At 42.1% G+C, this 20,890-nt stretch overlaps 1 long non-coding RNA gene across 2 annotated transcripts in view; it reads right to left on the bottom strand.

Annotated features, from left to right (window-relative positions):
* Positions 1-2,180: 2,180 nt before the first annotated feature.
* LOC138569698 (uncharacterized) overlaps positions 2,181-20,890 on the bottom strand; it is an 86,610-nt gene continuing 67,900 nt past the window's right edge. For both annotated transcript variants that reach the window (XR_011303303.1, XR_011303301.1), the window contains exon 5: positions 2,181-2,598. This is a non-coding gene — a long non-coding RNA (uncharacterized lncRNA). The remainder of the gene's footprint in view (positions 2,599-20,890) is intronic.

Raw genomic sequence — 20,890 nt, 5'->3', positions numbered from 1 at the left:
AAGAACAACCCCCAATAAGCTATGGGTGCAGAAAATGCAAGCGTGGGGCAATTCTTGAACAAACTCTACCACAAACAGATATACCAAGCCAGGAGCAATACATACAATATTGGTGATAGACAGAAACTGTGAAATATATGAGGAGCCCTGGCAATGCAAAACACCAGGCAATTGAAACACGTAAGAAGGGAAAACCACAAGTGAAGTCCTAGCAGGAGAGTACACCAGGCAGTTGGAATAAAGAGTGTCCAGGCAGGGGAGTATACCAGGCAATATGCAAATCTTCCAGAAAAGTGAAAGAAATGCAGTATTTTCTAAGCCAAGAAGAAATTGATATTAAAGAAGGACAGTGGACCTCATTACAAGTTTGCAATGCTGCCAAACTCGTGAAAATACTGACACCCGGCAATGGGCAATTACCAGGGTATTCCGGCCCCTGCCAGACCCAGTAATTACCCATCGCTGGGTGCCGGTACCCATTACTCCCTATTCCCATTTGAGCCCAAGAGGGCTCAATGGGAATGTGGAGGTCGGATGCACCGGCACCATTCATGGTCAGACCTGGCGGATGGAAAGGAACCCGTGAGCACAACTCGTAGTTTGCCGGTCCGGCAAACTTCTAATGAGGCCCACTTTTTTAAACCAAGAAGAAATTGATCTTAGAGTGTTTTCTAATCCAAGGTGAAAGTTGTGTTAAAGAAAGTCTGTTACCGAACTTGTTGCCTAAAGAGGAATCTTGTGAATCAAGACGAGACACAGAGGAACTGTTGATAAAATAAATAATTGTCATCCTACTTAAGAATCCAGGGGGAAAGGTCCCCCTCTCGATCCAAAGTTTCCACTTTGGAGAATATTTTAGTTGGAGCTATTATGACTTGTAGCTGTGAACACTTTTTTTGCCAATACCAAGTTGAAGACATTTCCTTGCACATTTTATTGTTTTGCTTAGTGTGAGGGTCAATATAGGACGTTTCGGACACAGGGATGGCTTTTCAGTTATTGACAACTTGACACAGGCAGATCCTTAGTTTTGGTTTTAGGTAGGGAAATTCCTCTTTAGAATATGGTCAGAGATTATTTTTCCAACTCATTATTGTTAAATAAATATCTTCAAAGGAAAATATAACAACTTTGTGTCCAGCTTTCATTTCTGATCCCTCACATAACAAAGGAGTCTGAAGAAAGTAGGACAGTTGTACAACTTAGTCTCTAAAGAGTCATATTTCAGACGAATAAACCACTTTGTACCCGCTCCTCTCTCTCCGTCTCTGCATTGCCAGCACACTGTGCATGCAGCCACACAGTCCATGCCGTGCATAACAGGTTAGTGTGCAGGTTAAAAGGGCTGTGGTAAATGTGTTAGTACCTTGTGCATAGAACCATTAATACCCTCTACCCTAACTGTCCAGTTTCTTAAATGCACTGTGTTAGAAAGCAACTTTTCTTTTTCCCCCCTTCTTCCTTTTTTCAGCAGCTTGAATGTCTGCGCAATCCACTGGCATTAGTAGAGACCAGGCCCCTCTGGCATGTGCTAATAGCGTTGATTTGGCAAGGGCTTTCAGAGCCATAATTCCAGGTTTTGCTCATGATTATTACTGTTTAATTAAAAGTAGTGAAGTAAACATGGGTTATGAGTGTAATAATCAAAATACAAAGTAATGTAACTAATACCTTGTAGCTTCTTTGCATTTCATGATCTGTGATTCAAGCTCACAGAGAGGATTGAGGTACATAGCTCTCTTTTCATGAGGATATATAGCCTACAACATCCAAGACAGTTTCATTACATTCATTAATATGTTGTGCCTCTTTATAAATACTAACATACACACATGTATCATAAACCCCAATCGTTCCGATAGCCCTTTACTGTCATAATGAACTTCCATTGCATATTTGCCTGAACAAATGTTGTTTGCCCCATAGCATGTGTGCAACAATGCAATGTCAAAAGTGGAACAATAACCAGGATTGATATTTTATCATATCAAAATATTGACTTCCTCAATTTAAAAATAAAATAAAGATATATTTGCACATATAAACCGGCAATCATTGGGATACAGAGACTGCATTTACCAATCCAAAGTGAGGTATATAATAAAGATTGCCCACGCTGACAGCTCAGGAAGTCTTCATTCTATTAAAGACAAGGAGGCGAGCATTATGCTTTACTTTCTTTTATTGCTGCCATATCAGCACTTCAAAACATGAACATTTATGTTTTTTTTTTCCATACTTTCGAGAAAAATCAAAATCAGAGAAGTTTAAATTTCCAAATTAAAATTACAGTCTAACTCACAGAAACTACGAGCCCCATGGTCCTCTGGCGTCTGGTAGTCCTGAACTCTTCTCCTTCACCTATCAGTGGCTGGACTAGGGTATCAGAACCTATCATGCCAGGTCCATTCCTCTTTCTTTGCCATCAATTTCATTGCTCTGAACATGAACTGTCCTTTGCCAACAAACAATCCTTTTGATCGGAACTCAGAACTGCATCTTCAAAGTTGAGAACGTTTCGGTCCAACTGGAAAACTTGCAACTCTATCTTCCCGTCACCTTCCATGGAATGTATTCAGGCTGTCTTCTGGTCGTCTCCTGCGAGAAATGGAGAAGAAATCATGAGGGTGGGAATGTGCCAAAGCTTAACACGAAATACATCACATGTAAGGTCAAAATTTTGCCATTCTGGGTGGGATATAATGTTCGCCTCCTTGTGGTTAATAGAATGAAGACTTCCTAAGCTGTCAGCGTGGGCAATCTTTATTCTATGACAAGACAGGAGGCTTTCATTATGCTTATTCAAAGCTTGCTACCGCCCTATTTGTTATATGTGATACAGGCTTGAAATAGAACGTCTTTAAGGTCGACTCAGAGGACCAATCTGCTGACTTCATTATGTCCTGCAGTGAGACTCCTGCAGTGAAGGCTCTAGAAGCCATCGCACCCCTAGCTGAATGCACGCCAAAAACAGACAAGTCTATCACTGCCCACTGTTACTTATCTCACTCATCTAGCAATCGTCGCTGCTGTCACAGCATGATAGGGCTTCCAACGTGCTATAAGCAATTGGGTCACACCTCGCGATCTAAACTGCGCTGTTGCCTGCTCATAATGCGTAAATGCATTGCGCTACGCATAATTTATTATTTTCTGTAAAATAAGGGTATGAGATAACTCGTGAAGTTGTCTTTGTTCTTTTAGCAATGGTAAAAGCCACTCACTCCAGGTAGAAGATATTTCTATCTATTTCTAGTGCCTTGACGTCAGACACTCTTCGGCATGCTGTAAGGAATAATAACATTGCTAGTTTGCCTGATAACTGCGAACGGAAAAGAACCTCATTCCCCGGCCACCTAAGGAAAAGGCGAAAAACGTCCCCGACATCCCACAACACCACGTACTTGGGTTTCCGGTGGCCTTTTAAGCTTCATTCCTCTAAGAAGCCGCAGGACCGTAGGGTGTTCTCCTACAGAATTCCCATCTACTTTGTCTTGTCCTGCTGAAATTGCAGATCTGTATACACCCACCGTTCTAAAGGCACAGCCTTCCTGGAATCTAAACGCTAGGAAATTAAGGACCTGTACTACAGGGGCTGAAATTGGATCCAAATTATGTTTGAACACCATTGAGCCCAACCGTTCCATGCAACGCTATAGCCCCTAATGGCGGAAGGCGCCCAGGAATCTCTGATACAGTCTGCAGTGAGTTGCAAAATTCCTGGCAACTCCCATCTTCTCCTGAAACCCTGCAGGCTATCAACTGTAGCGTGCCTGAGGTTATCAGCGGGTGTGTCTGACCGGATGGTCTGAGCAGAAGGTCCTGCTATTGCGGAACTATCCTCTGAAAATCCAAAGAAAGTTCCATCGATACTGGAAACCAGGCTTGGGACCAGGCTAGAACCATCATGATTTCCGCTTGTTCTCTGCAGAACTTCGCCAGTGCTCTCGTGATCATGATGAATGGCGGGAAGGCATAATGAAGCGCTCGGTTCCACGACTGCAGAAAGGCATCTGTGCCAGCTGCACCCAGGTCTATCCTCCAACTGAAGTACCTCTTTGTCTGGGCATTCAGTCTGGACGCAAATAGATCTATGTCTAGGGGACCCCATCATTCCTGTAATCTTTTGAACACTTGTGGATGTAGTTTCCAATCGCTGGAGTCTACAAGATAGTGTGAGTTCCAGTCTGCCACATCGTTCAGATTCCCTGGAAAGTACTCTGCCGTCAGTTCAATCCTGTTCCGGAGGCAATAATGCAGGAAATCTTTCACCAAATCTGCTAGAATCTTGGACTTTGTTCCGCCTAGTTTGTTTATATATCGTATGGCTGAGATGTTGTCCATCTTGAGCAGCACACAACTTTTTATCCTGTCTTTCGTGAAAGCACGCACTGCGAAAGAACCTGCTAGAAGTTCGAGACAGTTTATGTGCAGACGCAATTCCTCTTCTGACCACTTCCCTCCTGTCTATATGTGCTTGCACCTGGCTCCCCAACCTGATCTGCTTGCATCCGACTATATGGGCAGGTTTGGAACGTCTCCGAAGATTGCTCGGCCGTTCCAGGCTTCCATATTCTGCAACCACAAGTGTAGTTCTGTGAGGCCTTTGTGATCCAGGGTCACCAGCTGATGGTAACCTACACCTCCCTGCAGGTGTTTGATCTTGAGCCGTTGGAGTGCTCGATAGTGGAGCGGTCCAAGAAATATCGCTTGAATGGAGCCTGCTAGAAGATCCACTACTCTGGTGAGATTCCAAAGCGAAATATCTCTCTTGACTATCCCTGCTCTGAGCTCTTTCTTTATTGCTCTCACTTTGTGACCCGGGACATCGAGGGTCGCTTTCCCAGTATCTATTGTGAAACCTAGGAATCCTATCCTCTGAACTGGTAGCAGCTGAGACTTGTCTAAATTTACTAGGAAACCGAGCGAGGACAGGAGTTTGAAAATTCACTGCACGTTCTTGGTGAGTGTTGCTTTGTCTGGCCCTAGCACAAGGATGTTGTCTAAGTATATAATAATCTATATTCCTCTCTCCCTTATGGCCACTGCCACAGGCTTCATCAGTTTGGTGAAAGCCCAGGGTGCGGATGCTAGGCCGAACGGAAGACGAGTGAAGCGCCATATCTCCTTGTTCCACCAGAAGCGCAGATACTTCCGAAATGCTGTTGCTAACGGAATTCTAAGGTAAGCATCCTTGAGATCCAGTCGTGCTAGCCAATCTCCCGTACGCAGGAGGCCTCAGAGCAGATGGATTCCTTCCATCTTGAAATGAATGTACACAAGCCACTCGTTCAAGCTCTTCAAGTTTATGACTGGTCTTATCTTTTCCCCCCTGTGAACCAGGAACATGTTGCTGAGGTAACACGGTCCTCCCTTGCAATCGCGCTCTATTGCGTTATTGTCCACTAGTTTCTGCAGTTCGCTCTGCAAGAGTGCCGCTTCTCCCTGCACCATGTGTATGGGGTGAGGTTCTGCTCTTTGAATGGGGTCTCCTATAAACTCTAATTGTAGTCCTACCACTGCTTGGAGCACCCATGCATCGCGCGACAAGGCTTGCCACTCGTTTAAAACTTGGAGAGTCCTCCCACCTACTTGCATGCATGCTGTACTCACCGCCTGAGGCACTGGGATGCCGGTAGGAACCTCTCCCACTGCGTCCCCTGGGGAATCTCGCTCTGGTCGGGAAGAAGGTGTCCTGCTGCTTCCCCTCTGAGTATTGGGAGCGCGACCCCTGGGGTCTGCGCTGGAAGTTGTAGCGACCGGAAGAGCGACCCCTGTGGCGTCCGGTCCCGGCAAAAACTCATCCAGGAAACATTTTTCTTATCGAGCTTTGGGCTTTCTCCAATGCGGAGTACGTTCCAATGAACTAGGACATCTCCTTTGCGAATGCGTCCGCAAATAACAGCCCTTTGGCACCTTCTCCTGACTCGTAGGAGGCCAGGTCGCTCAAGTTACTGTCTATCTTCAATAAGACACCTCTCTTCCTCTCCGAAAAGAGGAGACACACTGCTCGTTGAGCCCAGTTACCCAGTGTAAGGGCATCCATCAGTGTTCCTGTGTCTTTCGTTTTTTCCGCCAAGTCCATGATTTTGGCCAATGGCCCTGCTATATCAAGACATTTGTCCCGACATCCACTCCAGGCGCGGTTGACACCTTTTCTGATGTCCTGCGCTGCCTTTGCCACGAAGGTGACCATTTTGGGGTCGAGGTCCGGTGTCTCTGGCAGTTTTCCTGGAAACTCTGGCCTTAGGCATTCTGATCTCATCCGAGACAGTACCTCTCTATCTAGAGGCTTCCTAATATGTTGTGCCATGTACAACGCCACTCTGGGTGATGGCACCCACTCTGAAGACTTTGGGTGCCGATTGGCCTCAGGATCAAACATGTCTGTGGTGTTGTCCACATCTTGGGGGTCGACGCTCTCCTCGGTGTGCTTACAGGCATCTTCTTCTTCTCCCCTTCATCATCGGGTGAGTAGCCCTCATCGTGGTCCTCTGAATTATTCACCCCTGGCACAGGGGGTCTGTCCTGACACTCTACCTTTTTTGCAAGGAAGGCTCTTTTCAGCCTTGTGATAGGGTCGTCGTGTCTTGGGGAACAATGTTTTCCCTTTCCACAGTGCTCGGGGGGGTCAAAGAGTCTTAACTCTTCCGAGCTGCTTTACACCCCTTTCTCTCAACCCCCTTTTGGGGGTGTCCAGCTGACGTCCCCTCCTCAGGACTATCTGCCTGTCTTTTCCTGGCTGCCAGCTGCGCTTGCTGCTTAGCCATTATTGCCTCCACCATCTCTAGCCTTTGAGCTAGAGGCTGAACCCCTTGTGAGACCGCCTGTGTCAGGGAGTCTCCAAGCACTTTTTAGAAATGTAAGGATAACTCTGTATCCTGCTGAGCAGGGTACTCCTCTCACTCATCTTCCCTCTACTCTGGTGTAGTTGATGGTGATCCTCTGAGGCTTTTGTAATGAGCCATAATCCTTGTGTTGGCAGCGCCAACTTGTGGGAAGTCAGCTGAGACCGTGTACTTTTTTGTCAGTAACGCTCTGAAACAGTTAGCCGGAGCGTACATGTGAAACCAATCAGTCTCTTTCCTCGTTTAGTTTTTATTTATAAAATGTTATACGTCATAATCTGGAGACTTTAACTGGTCTCCGCTCGGCGTTCGCATCAAAAAAGCAGTGCACGAGTGTTGGAGAACTCCCAGGGGATGACGGGAAGCTGTGTTCGCCGGTGCATCTGACGCAGTCTGAAGCAGGAGCGGGGACTGGCCGCCAGAAGGGGGTGCGTTCGCTCGCGGCTCCGGCCCCAGCTCCTTACACAATATCCAAACCGAGCCCTAAATAAACGGAACTCCACCTCGGCGACCGCTGCGTTTAACTTTGCATTTTGGCAGGAAAGCTCGCAACAACTTCTGACACACGGTATCGTTTCTAGGCAATTCCTCAATTGTATGCTAGTGAAACATTGCCTTAATAATAGCTAACGCCCTAGCATTATACATTAAGCATACATCAAATACTATGTCAGGAGTCGGTGTCAACTACCACTCGACACGGCACCACTACCTACACAGGCATCAGGTACCCCACAGTGTTTTCCTCTCTGATTGTTTTACTCATGGGTCTGGAGCTCATACACTAGCTGACCTCCTTTCCCTACTTTGACACAGGGGACATTAGCATTACCTTGAACAGATTCTCCTCTCTCCACTCCCATAGAAAGCCCTGTTCTTAGATTTCCCTTTGGAACTCCAAATCCCGCTGGTATCCATGTGACAACCCATGCTGTCTGACACGAAGCCCCTGTGTGACCGCATCTGAGTACTTGGGATTTGCAGCACCGGCAGGTAAGAAACTTGACCGGTGCTGGAAGAATAGACTCACAATAATAGTACCCAGTAATTATTGGCACTTGGACTATAACTCCACTCACTAGATATCTCTGTAGCCCCCCAGGGTCCCAGACTAGGAGCACTGATAAAGGCGGACTTGTTAAACGCCACTCCCGCCGAAACGTGAAGAGCACAGGGAACACTCGAATAATTTGCTTCCCTGTCTACAGAGTTTGTTCAACTATCCTCTGCCACATTGGCAAAGATATCTTTTACCTCATGACCCTGGAACATTCATTGTTTATTTGAAACTACATTCAACTCCCAAGGGCAACTTTGAAATCCCTTCAGCTCAATAGTGCAGTGGACTCATCCAATCCATAGTCTGCACCTGAGCTAAAAATATCCAGAATAGTGATTTATTTAACAAGCACTTTTTTTTCCCTTAAATTCATGTCTTACCATTTTGTCAATGAAGCACAATTGACACTTGCACACCACTACATATACCAAGCATTGGGGGCCATTACGACCCAGGCGTTAACCATGGCGCTATTAGCGCCATGGTTGAGGCCGGTATTTCAACAATTGTGCCATGGTGAATGGCAGAATTACCGCCCCATTCCAAGGTTGGCGGAGCGGTAATTCCCCATTCACCATTGGCCCTTCCCCATTCCCATTTTTGCCCCCATAGGGCTCAATGGGAATGGGGAAGGCGGTAATTATGGTACTGCAAATTGCGGTACCGTAATTACCTCGAAAGTCCCTTCGCGGGTTCCTTCCTTAACGGCTGGTAAAACCAGATGCGGTCAGACAGGGGCTTCGTGTCAGACAGCATGGGTTGTCACATGGATACCAGCGGGATTTGGAGTTCCAAAGGGAAATCTAAGAACAGGGCTTTCTATGGGAGTGGAGAGAGGAGAATCTGTTCAAGGTAATGCTAATGTCCCCTGTGTCAAAGTAGGGAAAGGAGGTCAGCTATTGTATGAGGACCCGCAAAGGGACCTCGTAATTAGGCGGTAAGGGGTTAACGATGCTGCCACCTTTTACGACGCTGTTAACCCCTTACCGCCTGGGTCGCAATGAGGCCCATTGTTTTGTTGTTCTTTTCAAGAAATGATTGTAATTTGTTACAATTGTTAGTTTAGACCCCACTCATGTCACAACTGTTTGTATAAACATTATATATGATTTTTTGCTGAATATAATACATACATGTTTACCAGCACTCAGTATATTGATACAGTGGGTGAGTATTATTATGTTCTGATTTATTCTCAGGATCTCTAATTTAGGAGACCTACTTTCAAACCCTGCGGACAGACTTAATCTTTAGGATCTGTCCACCAAAACATATTTTTTTATTATTGTCAGCAAGGGTACACACATTTGTTCACACGTTCAATGTAGGGTACTTATCTTTGTCCAGGAAGCAAAAAGAAAGAGGAATGGACCTGGTGTGATAGGTTATTATACCCTAGTCCAGCCACTGATAGGTGGAGGAGGAGAGGTCAGGACTACCAGACCCCAGAGGACCACAGGGCTCGTAGTTCCTGGGATTTAGACTGTGATTTTAGTTTGGAACTTTAAACCGCTCCGATTTTGATTTTTCTCGAATGTATGGAAAAAACCCATACATGTTCAGTTTTAAAGTTCATGTTTTGAAGTGCTGATATGGCAGCAATAAAAGAAAGTAAAGCATAATGCGAGCCTCCTGTCTTGTCATAGAATGGTGAATTACTTACTCACCCTACTCCATCATCTGCTCTCTAAAAATAAATGGATTGAGTAGGCCTTGCAGAAAACACAGGGGTTTACCCGTGTAACTGTATCTCAGCTGATGGCTATAAGGAGATCAATACATATAAGCATACCTAAAACGGTGGTCCTATTTTCAAAACTATTTCTAGTGATTGTAAGGGTCTTGCAGTTAAAGACAAGATAATGAGAAAACATGGATGTTTTGATAAAATATATTAATATGTTAATGCACATCATACTTTGAAGAATCAACCTAGGGCAAAATGTAACATAAATCATACATTTGAGTAAATAATTCATGGAGAAAATGCAGGTCACGATTTTCAAATGCACGCTAAAATTATCCCAGAGATTGCAAAGAGTGAGCATTTGAAAAGGACAATATATGAATGTGGTAGCTGTATAAGGACAGAATATTTGTATTTACTCCGGCGCAGTGATGTCACATGCATCACTATTAGAGGGTTCTATTACATCCATGATAACAGAGGGTAACCTATAGAAGAACCTACAGGAGCACAACAACAAAGAGGTAGGACGCCTACAGTAGAAGCGGGATAACATGAAGGAGGAGGGGAGAGGACAAACTAAGATGGAGAAGGTGAAGAGCTTGCAAATGTGAACAGGTATTTTTGGAGAGAAAAACAGTAAAAGTTAGGTGAGTGGGTAGGCGGAGGTCCTTGGCGGCACGAGTTTAGCAACATCTAAGTCAGACAATGGCAGTCCATCCATTGTCGGGGAGAAGTAGGAAGGGGAACAATCTTAAGTCAAGACCAGAGAAGAGGTCAGTCGGCAGAAAACAGCCTTAGAGACAGACGTCAAGAGTGAGCATCGTATGGAAAGTAGGAAAATGATTTATCAACAGGATCAAGCCCGAGACAGACATGCACCCCAGGCCTAAAAGGTGCTGACCTACCCCACCTCTGGTAGGTGTTGTAAACCTTTTTATGGTAGAACTTGGAACTATAACAGCAGGAGTGATTTTTGGATCACAGATACAACCCATGTATACGAGGAGAAAACCACTGAGGACAACTATATTGCCCCACCATCAAGGCTGTTGTGCCTAAAGAGACATTACGGAGAGGCATGAACAGACTTTCCAAAAACATATCAGAAGTAATTATACTTTTCTTTTGTTTACCTTTCTGACCCCTATTTTTATGTTGCCAAATAAAATTATTTGCGCTTCAACCATGAGCTGCTTTCTTTGTGAAATCCATTTTGTTTCATGAGAACAATTAACAAAGGTTTTGAGTTGGCATATTAAATGTCTAACCTTCCTCATGACCGGTGGACTACCTTCCCAAATTGTGTTCATGGCAAAGCTGTCAATTGGGCATTCTTTATGGGCCGATCTGGTGTTGTGTTTTGTAACTTGGGAGAACAAGTAAGTGTCAATCACCTGCACAATAATGTGCTTCATAATGACACTTTTCCATACAAACATTTTCTTTGAAATTCATAGACTGTATATTAATAATCTATTCACTTGTCACGTATTTGCCATTTCAGCCATTTAATTGTACTGTGCATTGATAGCCTAATTATAGAAGACACATTTAATGCATCTGAATCTATGAAAGTTCCTCTGTTGTAAAAAAGTCAACCCACATACAAAATATAACCTGCTAAATAAGGTTTCGGCCAAAAAGACTGAGTTGAAAAGACCTACCCAATCAAAAGTCCTAAAGAAGGTACTACCAAATGTTCGACCTTCTAAAAGGTCAAACATTTGGTTGGGTAGGTCTTTTCAATTTGGTCTAGGGCTGCTATACTGTGAGTGGGGAGCTGTGGGGGTGTCCCCTGTGACCCCTGCTCACTATACTGTGAGCGGGGGTTGCAGGTGTGTCTCCCGCAGCTGTGCCACAGTCTCCCCCCAAAAAAAGAAAAAGGTTGCAGGGGTGTCCCCAGCAAACCCCCAAAGTGAGCAGGTGTTGCAGGGGGAAACCGCAGCAGCTGACCCGACAAAATAAAAAAAGGAAAGGACCCTGCAGCTCCAGTTCCCGATCACGGAAGTGAAAGGGAACAGGCGTCGCAGGGACAGAGCGAGACGGAATGCAAGGTAAGTAGGGGGGTGGGGATGGGTGTTTTTTGGGGGTGTGGATAGGGGTGTGGGTGGGGGTGTGAGTAGGGGTTTGGTTAAGTCAGTAATGTTCAGGGGAGAAAAGACCGAAGATTATTTTGAAAAATAATCTTCGTCATTTCTCCCTCGAACATTTCCGTTTCGGTAATTCAACCCCAAATCCTAAATAAACCTTTGTTCTTTTGAAGTAACGTATTAAAGAAAACAAGTTTTACATAACAGTAAGGACTTTTATTAAATGAGTCAAAAGTAAAACATTTAACACCGAATGGAATGACTTAAGATGTTCAGGACACAGCTTTGTTGCTCTGGTGCTCTAAAGGCTTAGTGTTATTTATTAGACAACTGTAAATATAAAATGCTTTTGTGATGTTCGAAAATACCCGACTACCCAGCTGCATGCCAGGTTTGAGGTATTGAAGGTCTGTGTCCCAAATTTTGTATGCCCCAATTCTTTAAATCAATATTTATTTTTTATTTTATTTATTGATTTGGCTGGAATAATACAACCTTTCAATTTAACATTACAAATGAAAATGTTTGCAATTCTTACAATTCTTAGAATTTATAATTGACAATGATTAAGAATGGATAAAAGGGTTCTAATCAGTTTCAAACAATTAATTCCTTGCTTTGACTAAAACATATTGCGTATCAAGGACACGTTAAAACAGGTCAATGGGGGACAGACAGATTATGAACTTTAGACAGTCATCAGGTTAGTTGCAATGCTGTAAGTAGATTTATTGTTGCAATTCTAACAGACATTTGACTGGGAGAAAAAATATATTGCCAAAGCTACTCTGTAGTGAGAATTTATACTGTTTAAAACACCTTTGTAAACAAAAAACTAGTTTTTCATTGAGCTTTGGACATCATGTAATTAAATGTTTTAAAGACTCAATCTGTGATTGATCATTACAGAAACAAATATTTTCTTTTTTTTTCAATTATTTTTCTTTTTTGCTAAAACTTCTCCCGTTGCCCACAAATTAAATCTGAGTCTTAGAAAAGCATTTCTCAGATGAGGTGACGGACATCTGATTACGCAAGTCTCTACACATCAGTATTTTTGATGACCAAAAGGATTATTCCTAAAGTCAGCGTACATTGAACATGCTTTGTGTATTAATTCAATCAAATTGATACAGTTTTTGTCTGGCTCGTGTTGGGTTGTGTATCAGAAGAGTAATAGGAATGTCTGCAGCTGTTAGTAGGTTTGTAATTGTTATCTTCCAATTTTTAATAAACTTGTTATATGATGTCATTATATACACAGTCAAATAACATGTCTGATTTGGGAGCCATCAAGCATTTTCCGTATAACATACACAATTCCCATACATATAGGATGTGAAGGGACAATAGCCCTAGCTCAAATCTAATCATGGCTGCTGGAACCGATTGAGGAATGGACAAAATACGTCTCCAAAATTTGGCTTCCATTTTATGCCAGAACATTTCTGGAATAATAACTTTTGATTCAGCACCATACAACACCTGAGCTGTTACCTTCTGATTGTAAAAGGTCAGGTCTGGCGTGAATGAGAACTTACCATACTTGGCATGAATTACTCTTGCTTGGTTAATAGCAGTTCGAATTTTTGTTTCAATTTCTGCCAAGTATGGATCGTCCTGCGGTTGGTTATTTACATTGATACCCAAGTAATACTCATTAACTAATCCAAGCTTGATATTACGCAAGGACCAAGTATAGGATTTACCATGATTACGTGGCTTGCTGCAGTGCATTACTTTTGTTTTTTCCAGATGTATTAGTAATTAATTTTCTTCTGCATAATTATTTAAAGCATTTAATAGGATTTGTAGTCTGCATGCTGTTTTAGATATTAAGATTAAATCATCTGTATATAGCAGCCACGGAATTGCATGGGATTCTAGTTTGGGGGCATCAGACATGATGTTTGTGAATCGTTTTTTTAAAATCAGAAATGAAAAAGTTAAAATGAACTGATGCAAGGGCGTACCCCTGTTTTACACCTCTGTGAGTGGAGATGGGAGCAGTAAGGGGGCCATCTAGAGTTAAACGAACCTGAATTGAGGTGTCCGTGTGCAGTTCTTCAATTAATGCACAAATGGTTGATGGACATTTGGCTTTGTGGAGTTTGTTCATCAAGAGTTGTCTGGAGATTGAATCGAAATCTGAACGGAAATCAAGAAAAGCCATATAGATTTGTTGTTTCTGGGACTTGCATTGGGCCTTTATGGCATTAATGGTCATTAGGTTAATAGACGTGACCAGACCCACTATACAGCCTGTCTGAAAGGGGTCACGGCACTGAAATTTCATAGTCCAATTCTAGAAGTCTCGTAGAATAAGGCAAGTAAATAATTTACCAGAGGCACCAAGGAGAGTGATCGGTCTGTAATTGGCAGAGACTTGGCAGTAACCTTTCTTGAAAATCGGTACAATGATTGATTTACGCCAAGACATCGGTATCACTTTAGTTTGAACATATTATAAAGGATGTTTGCCCAGGCATTTGGATGCTCTTTAAACATTGCATTATGTAGCCCATCAGGGCCAGGAGCTCTCGAATGACTGGATTTTTGGAAGTAATATGTCATCTTTAGTTACCTCAAGTTGATAGTTTATAGGTAAAGCTCTACTATTAACAGGAGCAGTTAGACTGGGCAAGGCATAAACAGCTGTAAAGTGATCAATCCATTGCTGTTCTGAGACTCTGTTGATCAGAATGGGTGCTTGTGTGATATGATTCACCCGGTTCAGCAGATCCCTAATTTGAGGTCAGTTTTTGGAAGCGATTGCAAGAAGCAATTTGCTCTTCATCTTTTTGATACATTAGGAGCTCTGCGAGCCCGTGTCCAGTTTTTGTGCCTCGTTTCTAATTGGTTGAGAACTAAGATCCTTTTCTTAGGAGCAAGCAAATTCGCAAAGCTTTTCTCTCACCGAAACCTAGTTTTTCTATTCTGCACTTCTTCTGGATCATAAATATGTTTCTTTTTGTAAATTCTTTTGCCTGAAATCGAAAGCTGTTGAGTAAACAGTGACAACACTGCAACATAATGCTCACCTGAATCGGTCAAACTGCCTTGAGCGGCTCGTTGATTGTTTATGATGCAGTCATTTATGTGTTTTCGAGATCGCTCCGTCCATCGAAAGTGGTTTCTGCCCCCTATTATTGTTAGTTGACCTCCATACTTTGTGACAGAGGTCTTAGTCACTCGAGAAGTCCATGACCAACTCAAGGACAGAAATTCATGATCACTATGTTTTTGTGATTTGATTTCAAAGTTTGTTGCTTGGGCAAAAAGATCCTTATCTTACATGTAATCAATAATTGCCTCTTGGGGGCCCCTTCTCCATGTACTTTGCGGAGGAATATCTCCCGGCAGTGCTCCATTAGTCATCATTAGGTGTCTTTCTTTCATGAGTGAGAACCATCTTTTCTGCAAAGCCTTCTCATGTGTGGTGCATTTAGAAAAGCAGTGGAGGTTCAAAATCCACTACTTGTTCGAGGTCTTGAAAGAACGTATTAGAATCAATTCCTGAGTGATTCCAGTAGATGTTGACTAGTGCAATGTCTGCGACAGCTGACTTGATTTTTGCTAGTTGGCTGTATTGATTTGGAACAGCCCATGTCTGCACCAAAAATCCTGAGTCTGTTTTGGTTTCTATGAGCAGACCAGCTGTAGGTCTTCCTTTGGAAGTGTCTTTGGCTGAAAGCAGGATGACATCATGGCCGTCCCAAGTGGGAGGTTCAGTATACCATGTTTCTTGCAGGGCTACTATGTCATACTCATTCAGCTGACTGTTCATGGCATCCATTAAATGCATGAAACTACAGGTATTCCAGCTAGCAAGATGCATGACATTGGTGGACTGGGGCTTGTATTGTTGTGCTTGCAAATGCGTCCATTTATTTTGTTGATTGATGATCAAAATCTGTGTTTATGTATTGGAAAATGTGCCGAGAATCAGAACAGCATGTAACTTTGAGGGACGATGGTGGATTGGAAACCGCTGATAGTTTTTCCATATGCCTCTGGGTAGAGGAATGTTCTTCTAATGAATCCTGCATGATTATAAACCCTAAGGCATATAGATCTATTCTGGCTTTCAAATTGCATATAAAACAACTCCTGACAGAATCCACCATTTAGCCTGCAAAAGGTCTTTTTTGTCAAGAAATTCTATCTGCTGTATATCTGTTGATGTTATGATCTCAAAGCTCGGTTGTCATTAAAGATGTTGAGGATACTAGATCTATTAAGATCATAGATCTTGTATGGAGCAGTTCGACACTTTATTATTAGATGATGGTAATAAGATTTTCGGAGTGTGTGTCAAACAGTCAACTGAGAACTTTTTTTTATTCTTTATAACTAATTTAGTTAATCTTGACATTAAGCTTTGCCCTGCTTGAGGACTCATGTACTTTTGCGATGTTAGGTCTGTACTAACAACAGTTGGAAGAGTGTGATCTATGGGGGTCTCACGTGAGCGTCCATTTAATAGGTTCATACTATTGCCAGTTACTTGTTACATCATTTTGATGCAAAAAAGAGAACCATGGATTTCTGAATTTTAGCTCTTCTTTGCTCTAATGTAAGAGGCTTGCAGCCGGGTAAACTAGTATCTAACTTCTGCATTTGCAAACCTGGATTTATGGGAACTACTCTCATTATTTGGTGCTCTGTGATGGCTAATACTAGGTCATCTAGAGGTTCATATGGTAAATTTGAAGCTTTATTAGTGCGTTGGCTCACTTTCTTGTTTTTAGTAATTTTTGCATATTTCTTTAGTACCGCTGTCCTGGCTAACTCACTTTGTTTGTTAGGGGGACCGAGAGAGCATACAAAATGTTTGGAGCTGGAGCTAGTTATCGAGCACTCTGATTTCATATTTATTGTTTTTTTCACATTTGATGGCTATTTTACGGTCTGCTTTCGATTCAAATTGGAGTTAAAGATGTTAAAATATTTTTTTGTTTTGTTAGATTCTGCTACTGGTACATCCTTGACAGTTAGTTCAAGAGCTATAGTTGAATCTACTTGAATTGCTTCTTCGCTATTGGTTTTGCTTGAATACATTATTTGTTGAAACGCTGCTAACGCGCTCTATATTGATTTAATTGGGTCAGCAATATTGATAATTGGCACGTTATTCGAGGCAACTAAGTGCATGGCGGTTTCATTTACCGCTGGCTCTTTCGGAGGCATGTTTGAAGTGATCTTTGTCAATGAATCTGAACAGGGAAACTCCTTACGTTGGAGACGTTGTGTTATAAGTAACGTTTGCTGATTAATTTTTGCGTCTAATGTTTCAAACAATTTTTTAAGCGAGCTAAGTGCTGTGTTCATAGTGCTTAACCTGATATCTAATAAGGGTGGGTATACTGCTTGATTTGAAATTGTTGGAAGGGTGAGCTTTTTCCATTTTGGGCAGAGTTGGATGAGTAAAAGATATTGATAAAGCTGATGAATTGTGTGCACAATGAGCAAACATAATAGGCGATTGTGAAAGATTGGGACTATCACTCGGTAATGATGAAGCTGGAGGACCATGTTCTTTGTGATTCTCAATAATTAATGATGGATTCATAATGGCTGTGTTCAAGTGATTTACTAATTGTTCTTGCATTGCATTTGGTAATGTTAATGTGTCAACCTGAAGATAAAGTTCTGCATTTGCCATAAGATTAAATGGCGGTATGATTGTGTCTTTTATCTAGTGCAGACTATCGTTCGCTTGAAGGGTATGAAGGGACTGAACTTGTAGCGAGATTTGAGTCATCACCACATCAATGGTTGGGGGCAATGCCTTTTCTAAAATAGAAGGGAGGTATGCAATGGGAATTCTACCCGAGGGTGAAATCGATGGCAGTATGTTAAAAATCTGCTGCCATTATTGAATCAGATGGAGAATTCTGGCTTCTGCAATTGGAATCTGAATTTAGCGAATGTGATGGGAGGGCCGCTGGAATTATTTCGATAATGCTGGCTTCTGGCAGAGACAATGAAGTGTTTTTCTCCACTTCTGAGGGATAAAAAAGGTGATTGTAACTTGTATGTATTTTTTTGTGTGCAGTGACTTCTATTGTGCACAATGCTTTCGCTAGCGTTGCTGCTCCGGGTGTTCTATTTGGTGTGCGTTTTAGTTGTAGCATTACTTTGTTTATTTGTTTGGGTGGCAGCATGGCTGATTTGAGAGTATAAACGACTCTTGGACATGGTTTTGCATTATACTTTTGGTGCCAGCTGTGTATTCAAAAGCAATAATAGTTTCAGTTAGATAAGCACAAGCTCCGCTCTGCAACTGGCGGCTACCACGGCATATGCTTTTGGTCTCTGCTGGGTGCAGATCAAAGGTTGCACCTTCTTAAAGGTCACAAAAGATCATTAGCTATTAACACAGGGGGTTAGTACTAGCAGACACATCTCGATTTCTGAGCCTTAACACTGCCACCGGTTAAAACCACATCAACACTTGTTAATTGTTTATAAACAAGTAGTAAAAGCAAAAGAAAATAGCATTCATTATCAAAAAAGCAATCGTTTTGAGACCTGGTTGCATGATTTTAGCGATTGTGAAGCAACGTGCATCAAAAAGAAGAAAGAAGCAAAGCAATAATTATAAAATATAGATTGCAGTGACCTTTCAAATTCAATGAAGGTAAAAAGGCTAGAGGCAGGTCACTGTACCTGCTAACTGCACTCACCAAGCACTCTATCAAATGCACGCACGCAAATGCGCACGGCCAGTGCTATATATAGTGAGGTCACAGGAGGTGGGGCTGGCAGCCGATAACCGTACAAATAGAAGAAATACTCCAGAGTGGAACTCCTCTAAGCTACTTGGCAATGGGTAAGAATCCACAAATAAAATCCTTTTTAAAATCCAAATTGTAATTCACAATGCCAAGTATTTGTCCATACACTGCAAGGTGAAAATAAGAGCATGAATAATGATGTTCATCAGTCACTAGATGCAATTAGGAAGGCACGAGTTCCAACATACCAGGAAATTCACTGAGCCTCTCCTGCTGCCAACTGCACTCACCAAGCACTCGATCAAATGCACGCGGCCAGTGCTTTATATAGTGAGGTCACAGGAGTTGGGGCTGGCAGCTGATAACAGTACAAATAGAAGAAATACTCCACAGTGAAACTCCTCTAAGCTACTTGGCAATGGGTAAGAATCCACAAATAAAATCCTTTTTAAAATCCAAATTGTAGTTCACAATGCCAAGTATTTGTACATACACAGGAAATTCACAGAGCCTCTCCTGCTGCCAACTGCACCCACCAAGCACTTGATCAATATTTGCCCCGTGACATCATTCCATGCATCATTGATACTTGTAAATTGTGATGAAATTATTTCGGTCCATGCCTAGTTTCTTGTCAATACCAATAACAATATAAAAAAACAACGTACTTTGAAATGGGGATGTGTCTGTCCCAGAGTCTGCATTTGGTAGTACCCTTTTATCGAGTTATACTGACTTTATGGGTGTCCCTTTAGATCATTCAGACTCTGGTTTACTGCTTGTGACCTGCGTTTCCCTTTGTTGTTCACTTTGATTTTCGCTGAGAACTGTTGTCACTTGAGTTGGATGAGTAAGTGTCACTATAAATTGGGTTCCAGTTTACCTTGTGGTGGTGCAATGAAGTATGAGGCTTGCATTACATGCTTTGGAATGTGTCAATTTTCCCCCTTGATTTTTAAATGTTTGGGTATCTGCTCTGTTAATTTTTAAAATTTCTGTAAGTGATCCAAATTCACTTTCTCCATTTTCTTTCCATTTTCATCTTGAAGATCAACTGACTTTCCTGAGCACTATAAATGGAACAAGGAGACTGGGGTCTTACTTGCCCCCTTTCCTTTGTTCCGAACATACATTTTGCCTCAAAACCTTAGCCCCAATCATAATCGGTGACAAGAATTTCTGATTGGTGGTTTCAGTTTTTTGCCTTAAATTTTTCGGCCCTTTTCTTTATGTTGTCCCGGACCAGATCAAATACTTTCTCATGGATTGGAGGCACTTCAAAATAGCTTCATCAGCTATTAAGTTTTCCACATCTACTTGGGTTACCTGTAATTGTAATATGAACAGGCATTATTATGTTTGATAGCACAAGTGTATATTTTAAAACCAATTTATGCATTTGAAAACATTATCGGAAAAAAGAATTAGAAAGACAAATTAATAACAAATATTATTCTTTTCCATTACAGTATTTTTAAAGTGTTTTTTTCAAAGTTTGTAGACATAGAAAAGAGCTGGAATATTGAATACACAGTCACGAGCAAACCAATGGAACGCCATTTCGGATTGTAGAATTTCCTATTTTGAATCATTAAAACACTAAAGGTTTAAGCCCATTTTCCAAAAAATCTACAATGCTGTAAGAAGTGGAATGACAGAAAGGTGAAGCAAGAAACCAAATGGGCCAACTACAAACCCACCCTCTAAAAACAATTTTCCACTCAGAGAAGGTCAGGTGTGCTTGGTCTGTGGCTCCGTGGACGAACGAGTCCACTATAGGAGTCTGTATTTGACCTTACTGTCACAAGTCCGAATCACACTAGGTCAACTCAGTCCTTCGTCATTCTGAGTTTGATAACATGAACATGAGTACCATTGAAATGGCTAACAATCAACATCAGATTTATAACATTAGTTATATATCTATAGCACCAAGATACCCTTGTGGGGTTGAACAAGTGATCCACAAATAAACATGTTATGCAAGTCCCAAGTCTTCACAGAATCTGGACACATCTTCAGACTGTTCAGAAGCCACACCCAAAGGCAGGTAAGGAACAAAAACAACCACAGTACGAGGCTACAAGCAATATATCTAATTCCAACCCATCTCCAAGACTCTCCATAAAAGAAAATGCAGCTTGAACATCTGTGAAAACATCAATGTTTCCTTTGTAAGCAACTTTCAACCTTGCCAGATATGGCACTATTGCACCCACCATCTCCTTAGCAAATTCCTTCCATCACCCATCATCTTCATTATTTTGCCCGTGGACCCCTGGCAAGGATCCTGAAACACCTGTATCCTCTTTTCACCATGATAGATTTCCTCCTTTTTAGCCACCAATTTGAGTCATGTCTCCCTCATCATTGGATCTTCAAGAATCAACATTATTATACATTCAGAGTCCTGGTTATCCCTTGCATCCATCTTCGCCCATCTCTAACATTTGTCAATAACC

The sequence above is a fragment of the Ambystoma mexicanum genome, chromosome 2q (assembly GCF_040938575.1).
Source record: "Ambystoma mexicanum isolate Mex_15411 chromosome 2q, UKY_AmexF1_1, whole genome shotgun sequence".
Lineage (NCBI taxonomy): Eukaryota > Metazoa > Chordata > Amphibia > Caudata > Ambystomatidae > Ambystoma > Ambystoma mexicanum.
The sequence above is the reverse complement of the archived record's forward strand: the minus strand, read 5'-3'. Positions and strand labels throughout refer to the sequence as shown.